At 44.7% G+C, this 13,256-nt stretch overlaps 1 protein-coding gene across 5 annotated transcripts in view; it reads left to right on the top strand.

Moving 5' to 3' along the window:
* ESRRB (estrogen related receptor beta) overlaps positions 1-13,256 on the top strand; it is a 128,766-nt gene that overhangs the window by 26,578 nt on the left and 88,932 nt on the right. Inside the window, exons 2-3 of one of the 5 annotated variants that reach the window (XM_082760671.1) lie at positions 2,104-2,204; positions 2,384-2,489. The exons of 2 other annotated variants lie outside the window; for them this stretch is intronic. The gene's annotated coding sequence lies outside the window, so the exon portion shown is untranslated. The remainder of the gene's footprint in view (positions 1-2,103; positions 2,205-2,383; positions 2,490-13,256) is intronic. 2 more of the 5 variants (XM_082760672.1, XM_082760673.1) reach the window with 2 other exon arrangements.

A 13,256-nucleotide genomic window follows, 5' to 3' on the forward strand; every position in this document is an offset into this window, starting at 1 on the left:
GGGCTGTCAGTATGCCTTCCCCCACACAACACTTCACCAAGGCTTTATGGAAGAAAAGGTCCCCGTTTCCTATCTGTGCAGAATGGCTCCTGGCCTCCATGGGAGCTGTTTGTAACACTGGAGGCAAACCTTTGTTATCCTAACGATGTGAAGTTCCAAAAGTTATAACTCGATGGCGTTGCTCCTGTGCAACTCCAGTCATTCTGTATGCTCTCTGTCCTGCATGTGCCAAGGAGGTGGACTTGCAGTGTCCTGGGAGCTGGTTCATATGAAATCTGGCATGTCGTCACTGCTTGTCAGCAAGAGGAGATTGGTTTGTGCTCAGGGCAGGACACTTTTTTTTTTTTTTTTTTTGGAACTGCAGTGAGGCATGGCTACTGAGTCAGCTGGAGTCCCCTAGAAGAGAAGGGAAATTTGGCTTGTCTGCCACAAGCCAGCCTGCTGGCTGCAAAACCTGTGGCCTTCCAAGTGATAAGCTTAGAGACCTGGAGAGATGAAATCGGAGGGACTGAGGTACTAATTTGTTTTTGTTTAGGCTGGTTAATATTTCTTTCATTGAAATCTAGATATTAGACAGGGGCTGGGGAATGCCTCTTTAAATTGTAAGAGGCTCTGTCCAGGAGGAAGCAATTAAGCTGTTTGCTATATCTATTGTTCTTAGAGCTGGAAGTAAATGGGCTTTGAGTGCAGTGTGGGAGATTTCAGTTCTACGTTACAAAGTTTGTGTTAGCAACAGTACAGAAGCATTAGAACACAGACTGGGAAATACTGGAAGTTTTTTGGAGCAGGCTGAAAAAACATCTGTCAACATAATGCTGCTAAGGCTGATCCTCAGTTGGGACAGAGGGACGCAGCAACCAGCTGACCTGGTCCTTGCCTTATATCCCGTGACTCTGTGTATGATCTTGTGACCAGCTGACGCAAGCCTGAGATGGATGCAGGTGTGTGTATCAAATAAGTGCTAGCATCTATAAGCTACCTGGATAATATATGAAGGAGTACCAGCACTTTGCTAACCATCACAGGCCTGACATCCAAATGCTAATATAACCAACCATGGGAAGTTTTAAAAAGAGATGGCAGCAGGACTCTTTCTTGTTTAAGCATCTTCCTTAGTTTTTACCTTCAAATCTGCAGCAGAGACTACTAGCACTGCATTTTTCTACTAGTACTCCCTGTAAAATTTCATTTAAGCTGTTCATACCACTGCCTAGCTTTAGTCATTACCTTACGCATTTTCTATATCTCTGACAGATTTGTTTGGGGAAAACTTTTGTCAAAAATAACATGTGTTTTAAAAGACAAAATAGGGTTTATTCGGTGTTTTTGGATTTTGCCTTCCTTCTGTGTAGAAATAATTCAAGAAGATTTCATAAAGCTCAAAAATTACATTTTGAAGCCCCACTGGATGGACAGACAGGACTGTGTCAGGTGATGGGATATCAGTAAGTGGGGCCACCAAAGTAATGGGAAGATGGGGCAAGGAGAACGGGCAAAAAGGTGAGGAGGGGTAGTAAAAGAGTGAGGAGGGGTAGTGAATGGTCACAGGCAGCTGTTGAACAAGCAAGCTGGGAATGCACATTGTAGGGGAATGGTGTTTGGGGAGGTGAGATGAGAGCAAAGGGGAAGGGTTGGGGTGAGGAGGCAAAGACAATGAAGAGAGTGGGCTGGGATGGTCTGGATTGGAGAAAAAGAGGCACAACTTGGGTTGAATGGTCAGCAGAGCCTCTGACTCATTATTCCTCGGTAGTCATCAGTGTCTGAAATTCACCTGGTGCTTCATGCTGCTCATGTTACTCTTCACAGAGGAGAATGACCTACTCCTGCAGCCTGTTTGCTCCATTACCTTGGTAATAGCATGATAGGTCTGTCTTTTCTGATAACCCACAGAAATGTCATTGTGATGCATTGTGAGGGATTATTATTTTATTTTTTTTTTCTGTGAAAGAAACAACAAACTGAAAAGAGCACTCTGAAGGGTGCTAACACAAGAACTGGAAGGTGGAGAAAGGCCACTTACTCTGTACGTTTCTGTCAACCTAACTGTGCGTCTTACACAACTCAGGTTTTAGCAACATATCCTCTATGCTATTTCTTCCACAGGACCCCTGCCTCATTCACTGCGTGTGATGGACCTACTCTGAGATAAATCAGAGTTGCACGGTGAAAGAGACCATCTGTAGGACCCCTGCCTCATTTGTCAGGTGTGTAGTGAGTGAGACAAGGGACGGCGGGAGAGAAAGAGAAGCTTTTATGGCTGAGGCAGAGAAATTCTGACCTGGCAGTTGACTTTCTCTCTGACCATTTCTGTATGATAGTCTTTAAGTTTTTTAAGCAGCTGTTGTGCCAGTGGGTGTTTAATTGTGCGTTCCCTGTTTTATAGCGAACCTTTTTTGATCCCAAAGGACCTACTTTACAGAAGCAGTGAGTGCTTACAGCTGCAGATGAAGTGAATGGGAATCCACTAGCACAGTGCTATACAAACACAGGTCAGTCATGCTGTGTATGTCTCAGACTCGGCACCCAGAATTAGCAAACACCTTTCACAGTGGTCCTCAATTATTCACCCATAAAATGGGAATAAAAATACCCCCTCCTTTCATAGGGGTGTGTGAAAATAAATGATCTTGGGATGGTGAAGCCCTTGGACAGTGTAATGATAAGCCCAAAGAAAAACACATGAGGAAATGAGTAAATCTCCAGAGCCAGGTTTGAATAATGTGTAGTAAATAAGGCCTGGGGCCACACCAGTCACTCTGAGCAGAAAACAGTATTTCAAATAGCTGCTCTTTGCATGGACACAATCCTTTCTGAGTGCAGACTGAGGTAGAGATCCTGTGGGGAAAAATATGATCGTGTAATTAATGTCTGTAAAATAATGTGCATGTACCCAAGAGCTAGGAGTGTTCCTCACTTGTAGTAAACACAATTGTGTCATTTTCTAATTCTTAACTGCATTTGTAGTGTGCCCTATTTAATGCACAGTTTTTTTTGTTTTGTTTCGCTGTTCCTGTTGTACTTGACAAATTTATGTGCTGTAAGATGGTGTTGTCCCAGCATCTCTGCTTGGAGGAAGTGTTTCTATTTTGTGTAGTTGCAGCTAATTGCAGGTAGTCAAAACCTGTTCATCTTAAATAGTATGTAATCCCCAAGTTGTAATATCTACCATGTGTATCTACCATGTGTATCTACCATGGGGTGCAACTTCATGTGGAAGACAGATCTCGCTGTAATTTGGCTTCATGAGCAAAAATGACACCCAAATACTGCTGTTCTGAAGAGTAAAGGAATCAGAGACAATCTGAGATCTTAAAACCCACTAACAGGAATTAAAAGAATAAAAACCCACATAATTTTCCTATGCAGCAATATGCAAGAAAGGAGAATGTCATTAGGGCTATGAAATGATGTGAAAAGTTGTTGCTATAGTGGTAGGAGGAAGAATGACAAAACTTGAGCTCTTAGTGAAAGTACACAAAAAAGTAATTATCAAAATACCTATATTTAGATAATCAGTCATCAAAAATGAGGTTACGTACATGTTTAGGAACACGTTTATGGTGACCGGAATGGTAATGGAGTAGTGTTAAAACTTACTGAGTTGAGGATTTGAATGTTAATAATGCTAGGATGGTTGGTGTCCAAACCCAACACTGGTTAACCTTTCTGTGCCATGTCTAGTATTTGCTATGTTTGCAAGGAAAATGGTATGAGTAGTGCAAGAAGTGTAGCTGTGACACATAGCCCCGAAGTTTTGTTTGTAGCAAGTAGAATTGTCTATTGCAAGTGTCTGAGAACTGACCATAAAATCTTTTATATTTTCACCTCTTTCCCTTCTCACAATTTCAAACACTGGAGGAGGATTCATTGGCCTATTTTGGCTGCAGAGTGTGAAGCCTCTCTCAAGTATGGCTAGTGTCACTGTTGACCAGTTGAATTGGAAAGCACTATTTCCCACATGTACTGCAGATAATGGTTCATTCTGTGCATTAAGCAAGCCAATCCTATCAAATATGCTTTGGACTGAATGAGAGTTCCTTGTGCAGGGGTTTAACTGCTTGATTTTCACTCTTTTATCAGAAAAAATGTTGTTATTGGTTTAAAGAGGACAGAACAAAAAGTGATGCCAGGATACCCAGGAGCAGGAACTCTGACAAAAATCCCTGCAGGCAGGACCTGGCACTAGTGGCCAAAGGAGAGAGGAAAGAGCAATTAAAGAAGGAATACAACAATCTGTTCTTGTGGTGGTCAGACAGCAAATGCAGCATGTGTGCTGGGTGGGAGCCATCAACGAGAGCTGGTTTTCCCGTGGGATGCACAGACCTGGACTATCAAAGCAAGCTGGGGCTGAGGCAAATGGATGTTATGCCAGACGTGTCAGCAGAGCTGGCCTGCTTTGCATAGGTGCCTGATCTTACTTGGCATGCTTTAAGCTCTCTTTTCTGAATGCCAGGGTGCAATATGACCCTTATGATTAAACCCTAACTGCTGTGTTCTCCCCGTATGATGTAACTCTGGGGTATTATTTCTAACCTATGCAAAAGGGAAGGCGATGCACAAAGCAGCATGTTGCCAGGTGCATGGCTCCTGAGCATGTCGCTTCAGTCACAAGACTCTGCTCCTTGCCAGTGAGCGGAGGAAGAGAGGCTGTGGGGGCCCTGCGTTCCCAAAGTGAACTGTCTTTCCCTCCAGTTGTATTATTGGCAGTGCTAGTGCCCAAAAACTTGGGCACATCAGCTCTGAAAGCATCATCTTGAGGCATCTCTGCACAGCAAGCACCTGCCCTCTGGAAAAATGGCTTAGGACAGAGCAGAGAAAATGAGCCTGCAAACAAGGGCTGGTGCCCCCCCACCCTGCTGCGGCTGTGCAGGGGTAAGGCGAGGCCTTGACACTGCAAAAAGCTGTGTGCCCAGAGGGTGCGATCCTTACCATGCTCGCAGGCAGGCAGGCTGGACTCTCATTCTTTACAGACCTGCCAAGCGGAAAATGTTTATTTGCTGCTCTGGATCCATGATCTAGGAGAAAAGAATAAAAGTGATTTAACCTCCAGTGTGAGAAAATCACCTGACTGAGCAGGACACAGAGGACAAATAGGACAAAGGGCCTTACCTTGCCCGGACAGGAGGGATGGGGAAAGAGAGGGGAGACACAGGATCAGATTCATTAATAATTATTTATTATTAATCTTCTAATTTTTCCCTTGCTCAGATTCCCCGATTGCTGGAAGTGAAGAATCCTCTAACTGTCTGGGTGAATCTGACATTGACTCTGTCTTTGAGATGGGGAGCACCCTCTGGTGGTTAAGGATAATCTGACATTTCCCGGGATTGGCACCCATCATCCCTGTAAATCGCAGGAGTTTAACTGGACAGGAGGCTTGGGCTGGCTTCCTGTCGCTGCTGTGATGATGGATGTGTGGGGCACAAATGCTCTCTTTGATTTTCTGACCCTGGAATCCGAGCTGACCCCTTGGGAAGCCTTTTTGCTGTGTGAAAAACAGCGCAGGGTGTCTGTGCTCAGCCTGCCCTGCTGTCGGGCAGAAGCTCATATCCAGCCTCATCCTGCTTCCTTGTGGTGAGGGGGCAGGTAAAGCACAGTTTGGTTTATTAGCCCCAGTAAGCACAAAAGCCAGCACAGGGATTGCTGTTCCCTGAGTCTGTCCTCTTCATCGTGCCTCCCAAAAGCACTCATTTTGTGTTCAGAGCTCTCCCCAGTCCAGCTCTGGTTGTTTTTGCTCTGCATAGGTGCTGAAGCAGAGTACAGTCCATCACAGGGAGCACAGGAATTCAGCTCAGGTTTCCCTTCTCCTTCCCTAAGTGGATTAACAGGCTGAGGGGATCGTCTCTGCCTGCCTGACTCAATCTTCATTAGCTAACATGTTTCACCAGCCGCAGTCACATCCTGGGCTGGAGAGCCGTTTGACAGGAGCGGATTCTGGCCCCAGCCTCCCACAAAGGCTGTTGCGTCTTCTGGGAGGGTTTTCTTGACAGCAAGGCTCTGTGAGCGGCCCTGGGAGGCAGGGATGTATGGATAGAGTGCTGCAAGATGGGCAGCCTTGCTCTGTGCGCCGTTCACTTTAACCAATTTGCATCCTCTGCTGACAGAGAGCCCCGAGCCCCTGTGTAATGCAGGTACTGTACCTGAAAACATTCTGTGTCTCTGGAGATAAACCCACGTGTTTTTTTTCCTTATGTTTCCCAACCATGGGAGGATCTTGAATATACTGGGATATCCCTGAAACTTTCGTTAGTTGGCTGTCACTTCTAGATACCCCTTCTTGGGTGCAGTATTTCCTAACAAGCTGCATGCAGCTATCTCCTCTGTCCCTTCTTCTCGGTGCTGCTTTGTGGTACTCATTAATAGGTGTTATACCCTTGCACAGGCAGTATTTTATTTTGTAAGTGATGCCACTTTCTCAGTCCGGAGAAGATCTGTTCTACACAGGGAAGCTGTACACTTAAACTTGTATCAATTTTGAGACAATCCATTTAAACTAGTGAAAATCCAAACCACGGATGCTCTCCTGCCAGTTTGAGGATACTTCATTTGGGCTCATTAGATGCCTAAACAGGTTTAGTTTCAGTAGTAATGAGAGCCTTTTGCACATTTAGAGCTTAAAATAATCTATTTTAAATTGTACCTTGAATTATACTGCAGTCACATCATGCAAAGAAAGCCTGCAAAGAGAGGAGGCAAACACTGGACGTCTCTAATACCAGTGCCACTGGGGGAATCCTGTGCCCAGCAGTACAGAGGTAATGTCACCCATGCAGAGGCCTGAGTGTACCTTAGCAGGAAGGAGAGGCCTCCTCCTGGCTGTCAAAGGCATGTCAATAAGTACAGATTAAGCCTTGGATTTCTGCAAAATTGAGACTCTGTGAAAGCACAGAGCATGCTGCAGAAATTACTGTGACTGAAAGATCTCAATGGGAAGTGTTTCACAAGGAAGCGAATGTTCTCCTTTTGTTTTTGTAACCTGACAGTTGCAGCAGGGGAAATTGGTGTGCCAGACTCTGAAAGCAAAGTTGACTGGTCAGGAACAGAGTTGAAATGGATGTGTGTTTTTTTTTTTTTTTCTTTTGGCAAGTTGGAAAGGAAATAAAAAAAAAAAGGCAAACAAGAGCATAAAGGGGCAAATAACAATGAAGACTCTAGAGGATTTAAGAACCTAAAGCTATAGTTTGGAAAATAAGGGATGAATTGGAATTCCCAAACAGTGTGCATTAAAATACATAAAATAATAAACCTGGCACTTGTAAACTAGCAGTGTATTTGGTGTGGCCTTGTAAAGATTTTTAAGCCACTACTCAGGTCAAAGCAGGAGAGCTCCCCAGGGAGTCCTGGATCTTCTGTGTTCCAGCTCCCCTGGGGAGACCACTCTCTGGAGCAGTCTCCCATCAGGATTAACCAGCTATCAGTGCTTAATGATGTTCTTCCCAGACTGGGAAAGAAAGGTCATAGGAACTGTGAAAATGCAACCTGTTTCTGAACAGGCAGCAAAGGAAGGTCTCTTTGAGAGGCCAAATAAGACTTGTTCCGTTGCAAATGGATCCTTTTAATACTGCCCCTTGTTTGAAGGAACATGGGCTGGAAGAACAAAGCTATTTTGTTGCATTTCTGTGTATTTCCTGTATTTAGCAGAAATCAGGTTTCATATGGTGAGAAGCAGACTGGGGGGAAGACAGTCTGTGAGTTAGGACTTGCTGAAGCTCTCTCACTGTGTGCCTATCTGATGTTGAGGCTACCTTGGATCACTGATCTTAATGAAGATGCTACCCTGTTGTCCTTCAGTTCTTACATTTTCAAAGGTTTCCCAAACTACTTTATGTATTCCTGAGCTATTTTGCTGCCGTAACTGGCTTTGCAGGAACTTGAGCAGCACACAGCAATATCCTGATTTGAGGCAGGAAGAGGGAGGGAATAGCATCACTGGGGAGCAATGCAAGGGATACCGGGCAGGGGGAGCAGGAAGAAACTGGGAATGTTGAATAAAATGTGTCTAAAGCAGTAGTGCACTGTCTGCTCCTGCCCTTTTCATCTCAATCTCTGGCATCTCATCAGTAATGAATTGCAGGAGACATGAATTGACACAGCACAGGCTGTACCAATCATATAATCTGTTCGGCCCCCATCAGTGACCCTTTTGAAACGTTTTTCTTCTGCAGCATTTTCCAACAAGAAATTCAGGTCATATTTGATAGTTTCCAAGCCCTGGTTCCCCTTTGTGGCTCTCTGACCGAAGTCAGGAGAGGAGGGTAGTTACCAGATGTGTCTGGGCTGGTCTGCACGCGTCTGTCTCTACAGCTCTTTTTTTTTAGTTGTGGTGAAAGGTCAGCTCTGAATACAGGAGGAAACTTCATGGTTTTAGGGAATAAGTCCTCTTCACCTCCCAGTTTGGGGGAACAATAAGGAGCTTTATCAGCAAAGTCTGTACTGTACCTTGAAAAAGAATACTTGATCTTTTTCTCCATGCTGTTTCTCAATTCGGTTATTTCCTTTCGTTTAATCTGCTAGTCCCTCCCTCCCCCTATGTTTAGGATGTTTGGATGAGCTGTGGATACAGACTAGAGTGATGTGCTTTCTGTGCAGAAGGAGCTGGTTGCATCTAACTTCAGGGTTGCTCTATCAGCTGTGGATTGAATTGAGGTTGTCTATTGGGATTTTCAGGTCTTGGTTTTCTCATTGGAGGTCCTTCCATCAGGCAGGTCTGTTAAACGCTTGCTGAGTCCCTTGAGACACTTGATCTGTGTTTAAAGGAAGCAGCTGAACCACGAGAAAAGAGAAACAGAAGCAGCTATGTACTGAAGCTCTATTGGTCTGAAGGGATCTTACTGAAAGCTATGCAGAGGTTGCATGGCACCTCGGGTGCCCGGGGCTCTGTCCCATCAGAGACCTGTGCGATGCTCTTTCTGGCCTTTCCTGCTCTGAGAGACAGCTGATGCCTCCTGGGCACTTTGGGCATGAATTGTGTTTAACTCTCCTGAGACCCAAGCCAGGAAAACCTCTGGAGGATTCCCAGCAGCCTCCTGCTCCCCACTTCTCTTAAAGCTTCCCCAGTGGATATGCCCGCCCAGGGAGAGCAGGAACTCCATAAATAAATAATCCCCTCTGTCTCTCCTGATCAGCCCAAGCAGCTGTGATTGCTCCTGAACGCCTGGGTTGCTTTCTTCTTAATGGCTTTTAAACCAATTCCACCCTCACCTGATGACCCAGCTTCTCCTCCTATTTTTGAAGGAACAATTTCTTTTAGGGAGAGAGTTTTGGGGGGTATTTAGGTTGTGTCAGGAGTTTGGGGTGAGTTGAAATGGTAGCACTGCAGGTGCACCTACAGTATACTGGCTCTAGCATGCTGCCCCATGGCTTATTCTGACAAACCTCTGCCGGGCACCTCCCCAGGTATTGCAGCTAGCATTGACCCTTGCTTGAGAGACCCTTACTGTTAACCCTTACTGAGACCCTTACTGTTGGGAGAGCTAATCACTGCACAGAAGTATTATGTGCAGTTCTGGGCTCAACACTATAAAAAGGATGTTAAGATGCTTGAGAGCATCCAGAGGAGGGCAACAAAGCTGGTGAAAGGGCTGGAAGGCATATCCTGTGAGGTAAGGCTAAGAAGACTTGCGTTATGAAGTTTGGAGAAAATAAGGCTCAGAGGTGACTTAACTGCTCTCTACAACTTCCTGAGGTAGAGAAGTGGAGAGGGAGGTGCTGGTCATTTCTCCTTGGTAACCAATGATAGGATACATGAGAATGGCGCAAAGCTGTGCCAGGGGAGGTTCAGATGGGATATTAGGAAGATTTTCTTTACCATGAGGGTGGTCACACACTGGAACAGGCTTCCTAGGGAGGTGGTTGATGTCCCATGTCTGTCAGTGTTCAAAAGGCATTTGGAGAATGCCCTTAGTAATATGCTCTAACTTTTGGTAAGCCCTGAAGTGGTTAGGCAGTTGAACTAGATGATCTTTGAAGGTTCCTTCCATCTGAACTGTTCTACTGAGGAATCTGAGTGCTTATTTGTTGTCCACAGTGAGCAGGAAAAAGTTTGGGAACTTAAATTCAGAGTGCAGGCTCTCAGTTGTCTGCTCAGCTGACCTACAACATCTCATTAATGGGTGTTTGAGAGCTGGCCAAATATTTAGGGCTTACAGTGGTGTTCTTGAACTTTGTATATATAAACTGTAGTAGATTTAAAAAAAAATAAAATTAAAATTGGTCCTATGTAATCTAAAGGTGCTTGGTATGTAGCCCTGTGCAACCCCTGAAGACATTTATTGCTTATCTGATGGCTGTCATCTTGGTGCGTCTATGGAGAAGTATTTTGTATTTCTGGAAGTATTAGTAATGCCTCTGCAGGCAGAGCACATGTGCTGGGCAGTAGGACGTGCAAGGCATGTTCTGAACGTTATTACGTTGCTGGGCAGTTCCCCAGGACGTGTACTGGCACAGCCTGGAGTTGTGCTGCAGGCCAGTGGTGTTCCCTCATGGTGCCTTTGGAAGAGGCAACAGGCCGGCTGGCTGAAATGCAGCTTGCTGTGAGTATGGTTGTACTGCCAAATGGGATGTGGATTCAACTAAAATGATTCCTGGGCTAATCAAGTCTGACGACCTACGTTTTTGTCTTTGCTTTAACCACCCTGCTTGACCAATCAGTTTAATGGCTCTTCTCCTGCAATGAGCCCCTGGAAACAACGTGGTTTCTCCAGGTACCCTCACCTGGTACCTTCTAACTAGGAAGCAAGGCAAGGCCCTCCCAGGTGCCACATCGTTGGCTGGTTTGTGGACCTCAATTTTTGAAGAAGTGACAGTCCTTCCCTCCTACCGTCTTCCTTCTGCTTGGCCTCTTGGTACTCTGAAAAAGCAGCAAAGGGGAGTGCTGGCCCCAGGCTGTATGGTTCCCAGGAGGAACCTGGTAACAACCACCTATGGAGCATACATACATATGTCTTGGCATAAAGCCTACCCTTTACTGCGTTGCTTACCACATGAGTTATGAAGCATTGCCAAAAGTTGATAAGCAAGGCCTAAAAGATGAGTACTGCTGATTTCATCTGGCTGTAAATATTTAATGCAAGCTTGGTATATTTAATGGAGGAGCAAAGAGGTGGATGTTGGTATTCCTTGATCATCACTACAAGAAAGGTGCTCAAGAGATGAGTGAAAGACCAAAATCACATTTTCCTTTCTAAGCACAGTGGGGGACCTGTTGCTAGGAGGCTGCAGCACCAAAGTCACCCTCAGACCACATGGGAGTGAGACTTGAGTTTGCCTTAACAATGATACTGAAAAGTAATTTTCTCTAATGCTGCCACAAGAATGGCAAAGCTGGCAACACAGGAAGGATGAAGGCGTATTTGCTGAAATCCAGTGATGCATATTTGGGTCCATCAGGAGATGGCATTATTGCTGCCCGCAACTTCTTCTGTGCCTGGATCTCTGAGAAACTTAGACTTGGAAGTCACCCCAATAGGACTGTAACAAAGATACCTAGGGACTTGTATTTTCACACATGATAGAGTGCTATCTTTTGGAGTACACAGGTCTGCTTAGCAGAAGTAGGGCTGATTAGTGAAGCTTCTCCTTTCCTTTGCATAGAAAAGCTTTCTGGTAATCAGCATGTATTTCCTTTTGACTGGCTACCCTCATGATCCTGTATATGCATATATTGTACAGCTAAAGAAGACAAGTTTATATGGTCCTGAGTTGCCCTGCCACCCCTAAGTAGTGTTTAGGTATGTGGTATAGGTAAGGATTGGATTTCTTGTTGTTTTCAATTTCTTTTTTGAAAAAGCACCATGAAACCCTGATCATTCATGTAGGCATAGTGTGTGAATGTCAATGACTTTTGATTTCCTAATATGCACTTTATTGCAGGTATCTGAATGAGGTACAGCTGATGGGACTCAGAAGTTAAAAGTATGTTAAGTTTGGGATAGGGTTTGTTATAACCCTATAAAAGCCATCTAATAAAATGATGTCACAACCTCAACCCGTATTTCCAATTTGCTCCTGTCCAGAAAGTGAAATAAATGTTGTACAAGTAATAAATACACTCAAGAGGGAGTTGTGAACAAATCTGTGCTGTTGTAAAACATTAAAGTTAGTGCAGAACAGATCTTCAGAGTGTAGGTGTACTTAACTGAGCTGCTTGGAGGATCCAGAGCAGAGGGGGCTTGGTGCTTTTGTGTTGTTGTCAGAAGGAAGCTGTCCTCTGTCATGTCTGGCTTCAGCCAAACCCTGTAACCCCTTGCTGTTTGAAACTGGAATATTCTGGGGCTGGAGAAGGTGACCAGAAGGGCAGTCCTGGTCGTGTGATGATCTCTGTTTTTTTTTTCCAGACTGTCACGCATCAGGTTTCCTAAGGTCACTTGGAATCTGCAGATTTGTCTCACTGTTAAACACTTGTGCACAGATCCACTGTCAGTGAGCTCTTCTGTATTTGGTCTGGCCAACCATGTGAAGTCAGTAGTCTTCTGTTGACTGTACCCAGATGAGGCCAGGTGGAGGTTCCTGCAGGGAAAAGAAAGCCTTTAATCCTTGCTTTCTACATGCCATATACCCTGGATGGAAACCTTTCACTGGTTTGCTTCTTTATAACGTCCTACGTCACTTTCCGAAAGCTCTGTTACCTATGCAGAGCACCCAGCTAAAGAGGAAATTGCACACATACCCACTGTTTTTTGTCACGTCGTAGAATTCAAACTGGAAAGCATGGTCCACTGCAGCTGCCTTATTGCTGTTGCTGAGAAAAGCACATGCAAGATAACTTTAGGTGCCTGTTTCAATCATAGTCTTGGAAAAATTATACTCCATCTTCACTGCTTAGCCCATGTTGGATGTGCTTGCTAGCAGATGTAACTCTGAATCATTTTGGTTCTTTAAGTTTCTCTGTTTTTCTGGGCTGAGACACTCAGCATTACAATTGCACATGCCAAAAAATGTTTTAATGCTTTCCTTGCAGCATTACAATTAGTAACTGTTATCCTTTTTTGACAAAACAGGTATTTCTTTTGAGCAGTTCAGTGAGTAAACTGGTACAGTGAATACTGGGGTCCTCGGGTGGTTGGTTAGAGTGCATGAGAATACAGAGAGAAGCAGCAAATCATCTCTCCAGCTTAGAGGTATGAACAAGCATCCCCTGTTCTCCTGACCTCCCACCTTGACCTTTTCAAATACAAGACTTGAAGCTGGTGTATTCAGGTGGGAAAGAAAGTGAAGGTGTTTGACTTTGTCCCATCTGACAGGATGAACCACCATAC

This window comes from Aythya marila, assembly GCF_965140915.1.
Source record: "Aythya marila genome assembly, chromosome: 5".
In the NCBI taxonomy this organism is placed as follows: Eukaryota; Metazoa; Chordata; class Aves; order Anseriformes; family Anatidae; genus Aythya; species Aythya marila.